A 14953-nucleotide genomic window follows, 5' to 3' on the forward strand; every position below is an offset into this window, starting at 1 on the left:
CTTTCAACCGGTGTGCAAGAAGCCGATCCACACACACTGCTCTGGGTTTGCTTTCCGCCGTGAAGCCGCAGGGAAGAAGGTGAGGGAGTTTTGCTGCGTACAGCACTGTGCTGAGCACCGAAGCACAGTCTCAGCAGCTGTGGGCGTCTCCACGCTCCACAGGGGCTGCTCGCTCTTAGCCGCGGCTCAGGCTCCATCGAGAGATCCCAGTGTCACCGACTTGGCCCTGGCACAAGGACCATGTCACAGGCCCTGCTGCTGACCACCTGCCCCCACCAGTGCCCTAGTGTTTCTCTTGACAATTTTCCTTCTCCCCAGGGATGAGATTTGAAATATCCCCCTGTGGGTCTTCGGGCATTTTACTTCATCTCTGAGCGCCTAGTAAGGCAGAAAGTGTTCAGCAATGGGGGAGGGAAACAGAAGGGCTGTGGGAAGCGTGGTCTTTTCCTGCTGCTTGTAGGAGACCTATACTCTTGTGGCCTAAATGCTTGTAGGAGACATATGTGATGGAGAAAAGGGTGATGCCAACGCCTCCAGAGACAGTTTGCTGGCAAGAGGTCCAAGAATAACTGCTGTGAAAGACCCCATGTACCTCTACTGGACATGCTCCATGGCGACTTTCCACAGCTCTGGACCAGGGCTTCTCTCCGTGGTAAAGGTCGATGCTTACCCTATATCAGGGAAATCACAAGTGTCCTCGGCAGGAGGCCGAGCCGGAAGCTCCCCCTCCAGGTCCGTACAACATCTACCGAATTTCTCTTGGCTTCCCGGATCGAGACTGGAACCAGGGCCTAACTCAAGCTAGGGACCCTTTACCTGCAAAGACCTGCTGCCAGTCACTTTGCAGGGGCAGCATGGAGTGGCCGAGGTGGGGCTTGGGTGCAGATTCATTGATTAGTTACCATATCTATGAACTCAGCAACACTCAGCAGTTTGGGAAATTCATCTCAGCTTCATTGTCAAAACATGCAGATTTTTGTCCTACATCTCTCTTACTTCATCCAGAGTTCTGTGAACAGCCTCTTAGTCTTTGGATATCACGGTATGAGCCACATGGTTTCTATCTCCCTTTTCACATATATACAAACACCCTCCACTTATAATAAGATAAAATGTCACTTAGGGGAAAAAAAAACCTAATAACATCCAGTTGTTCTGCACATTTGAAGAGTTTGTTCTTTGTATGCACACGCTTTAGGATGACGGTGGGGGCTTCCATATGATTTGAATAAAGTACCCTTTCTATGTTGCAGTTTTTAACCTATACCTTCCACTAATAAATTGTAACTATCAAAAGAAAATAATTTATGTATTATAAATCCCACTCCTGCTAAATATAGTAGCAAAACCAAATAATTGCAATGTTCTGACTGGAAAGTTAATTAAAAGAATAAAATAATTGGAGTTGAATTATTAATGTATTGGTGTTGCAAATTTACAATTATTTTGTATTTGCACTGTTACAGCAATGTAGAAAGTACAAAAAATGCTATCATGACCAGCTTCCTATATTAATAACTGTACAACTTTCTTTCAAAAAATTGTGGATGTTTTCTTCAAGTTTAAAATTTCTCTGCCTATTACCTTCAATATTTCTATACCTACATGCATAAAATACAGTTTCTCATTTGCAAACAAATCTGAACATTCTCTTTGGAGAAAAAAGAAGTGTGAAAGAGGTAGAATTACATTGGGAATATGTAATCTAAATGATAAAAATTATTTTCAGTTTGTCTTTCAGTAATGCTTTTTTTAAAGGCCAGGTATAGTTTTTGTGCTCGTACTGCCCGGTTTGTATTTTCATTGAATGTGCAGGTGCACACTGAATTTCGTCTTCTTTAGGTGTATGTATCTGGCTCTGTGCTTGCAAGCGCCCACTCGTTGGGTTAAGGGACAGTTGTTAGACTGTTAGGACGTGCAAATTCATTCATCGGAGAAAAGAATTTACAGGCTCTGGGCTCCGTAAATCTGGGCGATTTGTGGATCGGCGTGGAAAGGCCGAGCGCAGGGAGTGAATGACGCTTGCTCCAAGGACCCAGCGGTGTGGTGAAGTTGGACGCCCGCCGTGACACTGAAGGACCGCACGGGCTCTTCCCCGCAAGAGCATCGTTTTCCAACCTCCCCAGGTGACGCCCGCCCAACGCCAGCTCAAGGCGACCACATGAAAACTGCATGAGCCTGTCACTTGTGCCCCGCTTTCACAGCGGCTATTTCCCTTCTCCCAGTCCCAGGGGCTATACCCGGCCCCCGCGGGACGCAGCCCCTGCTTTTTGCGACCCGCACCCGGAGGAAGGGGACGCAGTGAAGCAATTATCGGCTGTGAACGGGGTAAAATCCGCGATCGCTCGGAGGTTTATCACCTCGGAGAAGTCAGCTTTTTGAAAGGAAAGCTGTACACTGGATAGTCTCACGTTGCCCACCCCATTCCTCACCTCCAGCTGGAGCATCCCTCGGAAAGAGAGGAGGAGCGGGGGTGAGGTATCGGGACCGTTCTGCCTTGGCACCACGCACCATAGTGTGAGCGCTGTGCGTAGCTCGGCTCGGCAGGAGAAGAGACCCCTAGCCCTGGCTGCCGGGGAGCAGAGAGAGCCTCCGGGCCGAGAAATGTCCCTGCTTTCTTTCCCGGCCGTAAGGAGACCGGTATGCGACAGCCCTTTCCCATTGCACTATCCATAAATAGTGCCGCATATAAATAAGAGAGAGAGAGAGCTGTGTATATAAATACACGTGTATGTGCGTGTGTGTTTCCAGCATCAGTTGTGTTTTACACGAACCGGGACGTTTTTCTGAGAGGGGGACGTGGTTCCATTCCCGGGAATTTGCTAGAATAGCCAAAGCAGCCTTTGCCCTGGTTCCCGAACTGATGCTTCCCGACTGTGCGCTTAAACCCAACGTGTTTTTTCCTGTTCGTTTATTTTGCTCTTGGTGTGGTTTTGGACTCTCTAAATAAGCTGCCGGTAATATCTCTAAATCCCTTCTGGCGTCAGAAGCAAATGTAGCAAACGCAGGCAGTTCTGCCTGTTTTTTCCATCTCTCATTGAATTTTTGAGGTGGATGGGAAAGGGGTGTGGGTACGATAATGTGGACAGAGAGGGAGAGAAAAACATATTTTCTTGAGTCTGGAGAGTGACACTTCTCCCGTCAAGAGCCTGCAGTCCTTGCGGGAGTGGGTGGCGGCAGCCGGGCCCGGCTGCGGGGAGCCCTCCCAGCTCCGCAGCAGGGCGGGCGCAGCTCCCGCCGGCTGGAGGGGCAACTCCGCTCCGCCGGTTTGCCAAGGTGTTGCATGCCTGGAGAGGCTATTGTGCTTCTTCTAGAATATTTCTACACATTGCACGGTAGGAAAACGCGGTCTGCGAGAGAAATGGCTCTGCCCGCACCCTTCAGGGCTCTGAATTTGCAGGAAGGGGAGGAAAAAGCACTACATCTTTGGTCCTTAGGGAAATCTAGTTTTATTCTCTTGCTAGGCTGATACTGGGAGTGATTAGCGATTTGTTAGCAATCCTTGTCTCTTCCTGTTTATCAGAGATCTCTCTGGGAGCACCCTTCAAAACGTCCTGTGTGTGCCTCTGACACAGGAGACCCTAGAAGAGGCACGGGGTCGGACCTCAATGCCTCTCGGCCGTCCCTGAGAGGAGGTGTGACCCCCAGCTGCTGTGGGTTTTTTTTCACAGGTCTTGGGAAAACACCCCTAGGGGAGAAGGAAACAGGTAATGGAAGCTCCTTCTCCAGGCATCTGATTACGGTCAGTGTGCCTGCCCCATCCAAGCCATGATGCTGCAAACTTTTGGCCCACCAGGCAGTCTCTGGGTCCCGCCCAGAGCTGGGACAAAGGGTGATCCCATTGCCTAGAGGTGGCTGCAGCAGCACCGGATCCCTATAACTCCCGCAGCCAGAGCTGTCGTGTTCCCCCTTCTGTCTGCCAGCCATCCTCTTAAAGTGCAGCTTCACATTTATAATTGAGAAGCATCTCAGCAGCTGGTCTCAGATTGCTCTGAGCTGTGCTCTTGCTTGGTGAATAGCTGGGGTGGAGGAAAGTCTTTGAGCTTAACTGTGCTGGGAATTATCCACTTTCGTTTCCCCGACAGAAACTGAGTTGGGTTTTTTTTTGTTTTGTTTTTGTTTTTGTTTTTGTTTGTTTTTTTTTTTGTTTTTGGTTTTTTTTTTTTTTTGTTTTTGGTTTTTTTTTTTTGTTTGTTTTGTTTTTTTGGTTTTTTTTTTTTTTTCCCTTGGAAAGTATTTCAGACCGTTGTGATTAAATTCATCTGCACCATTTGGGATGAGACATTGCAGTGACAGAGAATTAAACTGTGATTTTCTGGTGGGTCATGGCAAGGCTGCAGGCATTGTAATGCAGAGAGTATTCATATACCAGAGAGTTCTCTCTCACTCACTCCTGTCCTATCTCCCCTCTGACCGTGGAGGTAATACTGGGCTAAGGGCATTGCTGGAGTCAATCACACAATATTTGCGAATAACTAGTAAGTTGTTAGAGACAGATTCAAGCCTTATTCTTCTGGCGTATGGTGCCATCTGCTTGAAAGAAGGCAAATACTGTGTTGATAGTGGTGGTGATGATTCCCTTATTTGCTGTAACACAAGACCAAAGGAAACAAGATCGATACACTCCCAAGGAACAGGTTAGCTCTTGCTGACAGCAGGTTTCTCTTTTTTCATTCTTCCCTCTGCCAGTCCCAGGATTATAGTTTTTACTTTCTGATTTCCCTCTTTCTCTGGTATCAATATTGCACTTGAATGAGATCACTTACAACCAAACAAGGGCTCCTCTGCTAATGCTAGTCTCTCTCCTTGAAGCCCATTTTTACTTTGCCAGCACTTCAATACTGTGGAAGTCCTCTAGTCTTTCCTGAGACCCAGTGAGACACCTTGTGAAGAACTTAAGAAATCGCTGTTTTTTTCTGATCTTTCTTCAGGTCGTATTTGTCTCCCTGCAAACCTGAAAACCTTTCTGCTGATCCCTGGGACAACAGTCCCTTCAAGTTGATCACAGTGCATGGAAAGAAGAAGTCCTCTCAGACAAACTACTTTGTTAAAGCCACCAAGGTGACCTGCTGTGCCCAGCTGTGGGCAGAAGGCAGCCTTTCCTGCACTGCCAAGGGAGTGTAGAAGCTGTCTGGCATTGGCATGCCTGGCATTTCATGCATGGTGCCTAACACTAGCACAGTCAAGCCCAGGTTTCCAGGTATGTTCTTTCTGGGCTTAATTCTACCATCATGTACCAGAGCAAGTAGTAGCTTATTCATCAGTGAATTTCACTCAGTCTTAGTCAGGGAGATGGAATTGGTCCTACAAAAGCAACAATAGCTTTTTACCTGCGTCCTTTCCAACACTCCTTGTGTGGTCTTCCCACCACAGTAACAAACAGAAGCTCCCAGAAAGCGCCAGCAAGTTCAGAGAGATCTGGCTCCTCAAGTTTGAATTTTATCAGGTGGTGTTTGCTTTAAGACCTTGAGCTACAAAATATCCTTTCTAGTATTGAACTCCTGGGAAGACCTAAACCCTTCAATGCAATGGAGAACTAAACACTTTTAAATATACTTATCTAATGGATGTTAGTACTGACTTTTGTGCATGCAGCTTCTAACATGAATCTACCTAGCCTCTGCTTTCAGAGACCAAAGATTAAAATTACTTCATCTTCTGGTCAAGAAGTCCTTATATTTGATAACAGGAGTGGATTACAATCTCTCCCACTCTCCCTGCTATTACCCTTCCATCTGTTCCTGCTCAACATATATGTTCTGGACATATATGGACATTGAGGAAGAGGTTTTGTGCCTACCAGCAGCTACAATACTTGTGTGAGTACTTCAGCCTGGTGCATGGTGATCAAGTGAAGCCATGGGTTAACAACTGAATAACTGAGCACAGCACCTCAGTACCAGCTTGCTCTGTGTGCAGTTCCTCATCTCAGGTATTTCTGAAATACTTTTCTGACTTTTTATTTTCTTTCATTTAGGTCACATCCAACTCCATATTGCAAGGTGCTGAGTAACAGCTTATGATCTCTAACACGTAATGGCTCCAGGGTTTGTTTACCAACATCCACTGGAGACTCCAGCTTTTCTGTAGAAACAGAAACTGAGCCCAGGCTTATCCAGGTATCAAGCTGTCACATTCCTTGGGGCCTGTAGAGCAAACTGGCCTTTGTGAAGAATGTTTGCCATGACTGTGAGGCAGCTGTGTTTAGAGAGTCGTTTCAAGAAAGTCGAGAAATAACCAGTAGGATTTCCATAACAGATTTATACCTATTTGTAAGGGAAGAACAACTGTTCATCAACTGGAGCTTTGTATCCATCACAGGTAATACAGTGAAATAGCAGTGATGAGACTCAAAGTCAGACAAGGATGCAGGGAAGTCCTCAGGGTCAACTCTAGCCCAGGATTTAATTTATCAATTATTTCTATTAATGTTCCTGAAACATAAATAGATAATTGGTGTAGTCCTGATCTCTGTGCCCCTGCAAAGTATTCCCTCGCAGTGTAAGTGACATTAGCTTTAGGTTTTTACTGTGTGAGCATTATGCCTGCAGCCCTTTTGCTTTTTTGCAGCTTCCAGCTTACTAGCTGCGGAAAGATCTGCTGTAAGATTTAGGATACTGGAGAGAGCTAGTCACAGAGGCTTCTCCCAGCTTCATGACAGGAGTCAATTTTGCTATAAACAGTATCCTGTGTGTAAGGAATTCTGCCCATTTTCTTCTAAATTGCAGCACCTTTCCATCACAAATATCTTCTTTTTCTTTGCCCCCAAGCACCTGATGGAACCAAGCATAGCACATAAAAGAGGATTGAGCAAACCATGAGGAAGCTTTTTAAGGATGTGCCTTGGAGGATGATTTTTTTCCCTACAAACACATTGTAGGAAAATGCCTCCTACAGACTTTGGGGGAGCATTTTAAAGCTTATAATAATCACTTCCTTTCAGAGGTGAACGTTTTTTCTTCTCCTGTAATTAACTCAAGATTTCAAAATTTTCCAGATGAAAAGTTGCAGAAATTTTAAGGTAAGAATTGTTAATATTTCTACCAAATCCTTTTCTTGTTTCCTTCCATTTTAACATTATTGACAATGAAGATTCTTGTCTCACTATGACCTTATTTTCTATTTTTGCTGTTGACGTATATTTATGATTAAAGCATGAAGTTATCATTACAGTAAAACTGGTAGAACTGCAAAAATTATATTTACTACCCAAATGAAATATCCAAATATAATGATAAATAAATTAACTCAGATAAAAGATTTCTTTTCTCTGTATGAATGCAAAATGCAATATTTTAGAAGCTGTAGGGCCAAGTTTTGCCTTACAATTCACCTGCTGTGTGTTCCAGAGAGTGTAGGAGCTACCAAAATGTATGAAAGAGGATTTATACTGTATAACAGATGACAACTGTCTTGTAAGCTCAAACTCTTGCAGCTTATGCTTTCACTCTGAAGTTCCTTGAGACAGTTATTTGATTTATGAAAGTCCAGTTGGTAGCTGGCAAACACGTACATGCAAAGAAGCCACAGAAGCCAGCAGCAGCCAAACACAGGCATCTGAAGGCAGAATTTTCTTTACGAAGTAAAACTGCAAATAATTCAATAGTACTCCCTTACCCCCTCCCACAAAGTCCCAGCATCCCCCTGCTGCTCTATCCCTTAAGTAACTGCAGTTCAGGATGTGGTGGAAATACTAGAAGGGAGGAAAATCAGTCCACAACTGTTTCTGCAGGGTTTCACTAGGAGGAGCCATACGATGTGTAATGAATGTGCAGAGCTGTTTGCAATTAGTATACATCCGAACTGCTCCCAGGGTAGCATTTTTGCTACTGCCATTTATCTTTGTAATAAATGCTTTTCAAATCGATCAGAAGGTAAAATTGACACAAATTACTGTGATCCTTTGGTTTCTCAGTATGCTATTTTATAGACTTCATTCTGCCACCAAGAGGACAGTAACTCTAATTACCACATCACATACACAACTTATGTAGGACTGTAGTATTTTGTGAAATGTTACTACATCTTCCTCTATATTTAGTACAACTGTGAGCACAACTGGGCATGATCCTACCTAACAATTCTCCTGCAACAGAAACAATTATAAATAATAACTTTATGAGGAGTCAAGAGTGGGAGGGTGACTTATCACTCGAGTTCCACAGTTCATCCCTAGGGAAAGGACAGATGGAAATTTAAGGTACCAAAAATGGCACAGACTAACCCTAATCCAGGTTAGAAAACACAGGGGAAATAAAGAATGAATAATGAGGGGGACTGCCTTTTGAAGGGCATTTACCTTACTGTTACCACCATGTTCCTTCAGGAAGCCCAGAAGTCCACATGGGCGCATCCATAGAGAAGACAGCCACAGCTCAGCTTCCTGTTTTACCTCTTGGACTGCTGTGTCCCTCTGAGGTGAGTAATGCTGCATGTCTGCTTCTAGGTGCAGGGGTAAAAGTCTATAACTCCTTCACACTTCTGATTAGAATTTTTTCCTTAGGAAACACTAATCACTTTTCCCAGCCAGTAAAAGCCTGAAGGCTTGTGACAGATGGGTGGCAGTACCATATGCAGGAAGTACAGCTGTCAGTATCTCTAACCAGGCAAGGCACATGTCTTCCAATGTCTGAGAACCTCAAGGCATCTGCTACACCATTCAGAGAGTGGAGGGAAACTCTGCTGTTGGAGTGATTCCCAGTGAAGGGGCATTTACTTGTGTGAGCTGGAACTGTATGAATAGCTGACCCTTGAGAGGACCAATGGACATCAACATCAGAAGCCCTTGCTGGGTCACCTTCACCAGCCATAAGAGTCCTGGAAGGGCCAGTGAATTACCCACCAGTGTTGTTGTGAATTTTTTCTTTTATAAGAACCACAGGCGAACTGTTCAAAATCCCTGAAGCGTTTACTTTTCAGTTCTGTACTGTATGAGGGGGTCCACACTACATAAAGATGTAAGAGAACAAAAAATAAATATCCTATTTGCATATTTTCAATGTAAACAAAGACATTAAGTTTATTGCAAAATTTTAAAAAGTCACATGTGATTCTTGGAGTATTTTTTAAGGAAATAAATGGCAAGTTTTTTTTTTAAAACTAGTATTTAAACATTCTCTTTACAGTGTGTTGCTTGGAAACGTACGCGGGGGGCTTAGATGTCTCCCTGCTTAAACCTACTGTATTATTTCTGTTTTCAGACAGACTCCATTGAGATCTCTGTGAAATGGATGATGTGACTTACCAGTATCATACAAGCTGTTCCAAGAATATCAGCAGGCGGACTGGAGACTTACCTGAGAAGGTTTTACCCAGTGATGGAAAATATATTTGTGTTATTACTTTAGCACAAGTGTCTTCTATAATGCTAAGGTTTACTTTCAAATAAAACATAAATTGCACATCTGGTTGGAAGAAATAAATGCAATAGTGCTTCAAAGACTATCTGTCAGGCTTAAAAAGCAAAGAGATGAGGATTTATTGGTGTTTTTATTATTAACATAAAAGTCTTGGGATCTCAAAATAGACCAGGGTTATAGGTAAATATGGGTTCTATTTTCTTCTTTGTTCACCTTAACATATTATTAGCATCAAGCTAAAAAAGGATCATCTGAATGTTAATATGTTTACTGTGTGCACATGGACGTTAGCTTAATCAATACATAGATGTAGAAGACTGTAGAGAAAAGTATGCACTAAAAGTATATTCATAATCTTAAACATTTCAGACAGTGTCTTCATTCTGGAGATATTATTTGCTTAAGAAACCCCACTCTTGTACTTTCCCGGTCTTTTGAGACTTTTGTGAAGCAGCAGTGGGCTGCTTCTGTGCAAAGGCTTGGAATGGACATCCATTTGCAAATGAAGGAAGTGGGAATTTCTAAAATAGATTACTTATAAAATTAAAATTTGAGGAGGCTTGGGTAAAAATATCAGTAACTATTGGGTGGCTTGAAGACATACATACTAGATTTCCCATATGAGCTGCTGGTGGCTTCAGCCTCCTTTCCAGGAGAAAGTTATCCTATGCAGTTCTGGTTAAAGCCTCACATGAGTCACTACGAGGTGTTGGAGGGGGCTGTACAAATCCTGGTCCCCACTTTCTCCTAAAAATTGTCTGCAAGAGGTTCAATTTTGCTATGTCAGGACCAGGTTGAATCTTTCATGGGATTTAAATTAAATCCTTGGCAACCACTTTTCTGATTTTATAACAAAATCTGACCTATGTGTTAAAGTGAGGACATTGTTTTGCTGGGTTATTGCTTAATTACTAAATGAAGAAATATTAAGTACAAATTTAATGACTCATACAATATTTCCAAATTACACGTACTATAAAGTCCCATTTACATCTACCACACTGGTATTTAACTCACTTTCCATTATTCCTGAGGCTATTAATGTCAGTAATTACAACAGGTAACATGTCTAATATTGAGTGTATTGTGGAATAAAGGAAAGTTGAGCTCCTGCAGTGTGTTTTATATTAAGTACAAAAAGCTTCTGATACAGTTAATGTAACTATAAATCTTAACTCAAATGCTTATATGTCTCGTTTATGACCTGAATAAACTCTGAGGCAGAAGCAGGGCAGCTGAGCAGCCACTCGCTGCCAAACCACATATTCAGCGGAATATGCAGTTACAATATCCTTTTCATATTGAATAATAACAGAAAGACAGAAAACAGGCGGAGTATTTTCTCTAAATTAAGTTGGGTTTTTTTCCAGAACACTGAGTTTAATGGTAAAAAAATCCCTAAATGCACACGAACCTTAAAATCACAAATATATAAATAGAATATAAAACTTGAAATAGTGTGGAGGATTCTTTCCAGTGGAAATCCAGCCTGTGCTTATGATAAGAGCTGCTCGACAGGTTTTGATGTGTTAAATATTGAACACCCTGCCACTTGGAGAATGCACATCACTCTGCGCCTTTGGGGAGGCTGCTGGACTGGCCTGGGTGTGGAGGTGCCCAGAAATCACCTCCGGAAGAGCTGGCATTCACTGTGTGAGCTGCCAAAGGAAAACTGGGCTGTGAGGGCAAACCTTTGGAAGGAACTTTTTGGAAGGCTGTGCTGTAGGTGACTGATAAGATGATTTGGTCTGACTTTGAATTCGCTTGCAATCACTGTTACAACCCCTGAGCAGATAACCTGAGCAGGAATAGTGTGTGCTGAGAGCAAGGTAAGCACCAGTTAAAGTCCTGTCAGGGCTCTGACTTCCTATGTCAGCCCCTGTGTGCTGTGGCATCCATGTGTCCCCAGACATCAGCACACACTTGGTGAGGCTTCAGCCCAGGTGCCTGCAGTGTGAGGGTGGCTGTGGCATGGGAGCCTTCAGGATGAAACAGGGAGTGAAGTAATTTGATCCACAAAAAATAAGATTAAGGTGCAAGGTGCACTAGAGATCACAAAATTAGAGAGAGATCAACTACCAGAAATCAGAAGCCCTACTTCAATCAATTTTCACTGAAATCAATTCCTTTGGATGGGAAGTTCTCCTTAAAGACCTCTGGTACAATATGACCCTTTAATATTAAGCATGTCAACATTTAAATTGATGATGCTATTTTTTGTAGAGCTATTTACAAGGGGAGTATTTCCCTCTGAATTTGTAATAAATCATGTAAGACATCTTTTCATTCCATTTCCCTTTAGAAAGAAATATTTGGTAGTTTAAAATATTTAATGTAGTGGAAAATCTAAAGGGAAAAATAAAGCATCAATAGACTATTTCAGCAGCAGAAACCATTTGGGACCTGCTTAACCACCTAAGCTCTTCTCCAAATTTATTTGGAAAGGGGCATATAAAGAGCTCATCACTTTCCATCTCCATTTTCATATGTGCAGCATATGCAATAGTTTAGCTTTGTACTCACACTCTGAGCTGATCTGATGGTGAGCTGAAGTAACTCGAGATCACCATTTCTTTCTCCTTATGACAGTTCTGGAACATTTGGTTGACTAATTACCTTGTTACTAGTCAGCTTTTTTTTAATATTTGGCTTTATTTATGAATGTACATGCACAAGAAGGGTGGGAGCCACACATACAAGATACCATTTTAAAACAGAGGATTATTACACCAGCATGCTTTCCCTGCTCTCATGATAGGAAAACTACACAGGCAAGATAAAATTTTACTCGTGTCCAGTACTTCACCCTGTCCATTGCTCAGTACAGACCAAACCCAAAGATTGACATGAAGGTGTGACCAAGGTCTTCCTCAGTTAAGTGCAAATCTTCCAGATTTCAAGGGCTGATGGTCTAAATTTAAAGCACAGAGATTATGAAGCATAAGGCCCATAGTATGGGCTGTGTCTGTTTCTGTATCAGTGTCTTTGTACAGATATATACATAAATATATAACACAGACATATTTATTTACCTCTTCTGTTGAAGATAAAAGTTGTTTGCTCTACCCAAGCATTATTGCATTACTTTAAAAAGCTGAACCCCATAAACAGCAGCATGTAATTTCTCCCCCTACCCTTATTTCTATTTATTTTTATCAGTGCCTGGTTTAGCAGAGCCTTGCATTCTTCAGAGCTCAAAAAGAAATCCAGGCACTGACCCCACCTCTTAGGCCTCTACTGCAGACCCCTGCTGAAATCCTGGTGAAAAGCTACACAACACTGAATCACAGCATCAGTGTCAACACTACATACATAGGCAATTATTCAGCCAGAGAAAATTATGTTCCCTGAAAAACTGATTGCTGGCTTCTATGGGGCTGAGTCACATTAATCTGACAGAGTGCTTCCAGAAAGACCAGCATAGCTATAAGGATGAAAAATGTCTCCATTATTTATTGTAAAAGTGTAAGTGGACATCCTGAAGGGATGTAATTTAAAAAAAAAAAAAAAAAAAAAAAAAAAAAAGCTGTAGTAAGGAGGGGAGACATGCTAGATGATGACAGGTGGTTTTATCCCAGTGGAAGGTAATTTACTTCAGCACTTCTTGGGGGGCTCTGTGGCTGCAGGAGGACTAAAGTAGAAGAGGATGATGAGAGAGAAATACAGATCAAGTATCAAAAGGGACAAGGAAACAGGGGTAAGGCTTTGAAAGTTCGCACATAGTCAGAAACCTAGAGCTAAGAAGCAGAATTCAGGAGGTAGAAATATGAGCGTGGAGAGCCAGGGGGATTGGGACTTAAAATCCATATGGGAGAAACCAGCTCCTTCATTTAAAAGGCTGACAGAAAGAAAGAATTAGCAATTGAGACTGGCTGGGAGACAGGAACAGCAGTGGCTGAACCAAGTAGCCAGATATGAGGAAGGAACAGGAATGGGACGCAGACGGTTAGAGGGGAGTAAGAGCTAGAGGAGGGAAAGTTTTTTAGACACTATAGCCCATTCACTGGTCATTGCAGGGCAGTAATGGATTATGAGAACCCTGGGTCATGATGCTTCTCTGGTCTCAGCCCTCAGGAAAGTTGTCCTTTGTTCCACAGAGAAGTTGGCAACTCATTAATACTACAAATTACCCTGTTAACTCAAAGGGCAGAAGTCCACATGGAGAAGGTAAGAGTTAACCCCAATAGTATGAGGCATTGAGGTGTTAATATGATGCCACATAATAGGAGTTTTGTTTTTCCACTTTGCTTCATTAAGTACCTAGGAAATTACCTACAAACACTCTCTTAAGAGAAGTCTCTGAGCTGCCAAAGCAAATATGCAAAGTTAGCAAGTGCCAGAACTGAAGTTATCTGGGCTTTCCCCACCCCCCCCTTTCATGCCAATGCACTGGCAATAGAGGAAGTCATACTGTTTTCCAACATAGGATATATCATCTTTATTCAGGCCGCTCAAGATAAGTCAGGAATGAGTAAAGAGAGATACTCAGCCCCTTGATCATTTGTTTCAGAGGGAATGGTGTATTTTGAATGAAGTTCAGGGATCAGGGAAACCAATGAACACTATCTTGCTTTAAGTCTGTAGAACAGGGTGCATCCCTGCCTGCTTGTGCCACATATCTCTTGTATGTATCATCAGTAAGTTCTTACACCAAATTTTGCACTATGGTCACAATGTGCAATGCACAATGTTCCCAGTTGTATGGATACCTCACTTGAGACTCTAGGGTCTGGTTTGGAAAACAACTGAGTACTCACAGCTGCAGCAGGACTCAGTGGGAGCTCTGCTCTGAATATCTAAAAAAATTGCATAAAGGTAAGTACCCTGACAAATTAGGAGTCTTAAACTGAGCACAAAATCACTGCACTTCTCTGTTCTTCTATTTTCCAGCTGAAAAAATGAGGATAATAATTGGGGTGATCTGAAAATAAATACACATTTGTGAACTGCTTAGATGCTACAGTCATCAAAACCAAGGGAAACAAATTAAATTAAAACTGTTTCTTAAGACCAAGATCAACTGGTCAGTAGTTAATAGGGATTAGGCCACATATTAAACACATGGAAAAAGCAAGATAGCTAAAGGCCTTTCCATAAATGAATGACACCCATCCAGAGCAGTGAATGAGCTAGGGATCCTGTGGGAAAGACACAAAGGTGTCATCACAAAAAATGCACATGGAGAGAGCATATACCGAATCCTAAGGACAGCTATTCAAACTGCTGCACAATTAATATCACAATAAAAATTATTAATATGACTTATGTGTAAATGGGGTTAGGGATAATGGAATTGTCTTTTATTTTGGGAGATTTTGTGATTGAAATCAAGCTAAATATTTAATGTATGTGGTATTAGCCAACCCTAATCCAGCTCAAAAAAAAAAAAACCCAAACCCAAACTTAACAGTATGTGTATATGCTGTTAAAAAAACTAATAGCAACTGGGTGACTGCCATATATTACCTGGCACACTGAAACTGTAAAGTCTGCTTTCACCATCAGAGTGTGACTTATCATCTGGAAGTGATTTAGTTGTGTGGTTGCCTTTGGACTGCTGGGGTTTTTTGGCTCTTTACTAGCAAGCAAATAAT

General features: G+C 42.4%; 1 long non-coding RNA gene across 2 annotated transcripts; it reads left to right on the forward strand.

Annotated features, from left to right (window-relative positions):
- The first annotated feature begins 4883 nt into the window (after positions 1–4883).
- LOC128809559 (uncharacterized) lies at positions 4884–9401 on the forward strand. 2 transcript variants are annotated; one of them, XR_008437774.1, is made up of 5 exons: positions 4884–5819; positions 5978–6119; positions 6944–7021; positions 8327–8418; positions 9201–9401. It is a non-coding gene; the product is annotated as an uncharacterized LOC128809559 (long non-coding RNA). The 2 variants fall into 2 exon arrangements; XR_008437773.1 differs by having other exon boundaries at positions 4884–6119.
- Positions 9402–14953: the final 5552 nt, after the last annotated feature.

This window comes from Vidua macroura, chromosome 6 (assembly GCF_024509145.1).
Source record: "Vidua macroura isolate BioBank_ID:100142 chromosome 6, ASM2450914v1, whole genome shotgun sequence".
In the NCBI taxonomy this organism is placed as follows: Eukaryota; Metazoa; Chordata; class Aves; order Passeriformes; family Viduidae; genus Vidua; species Vidua macroura.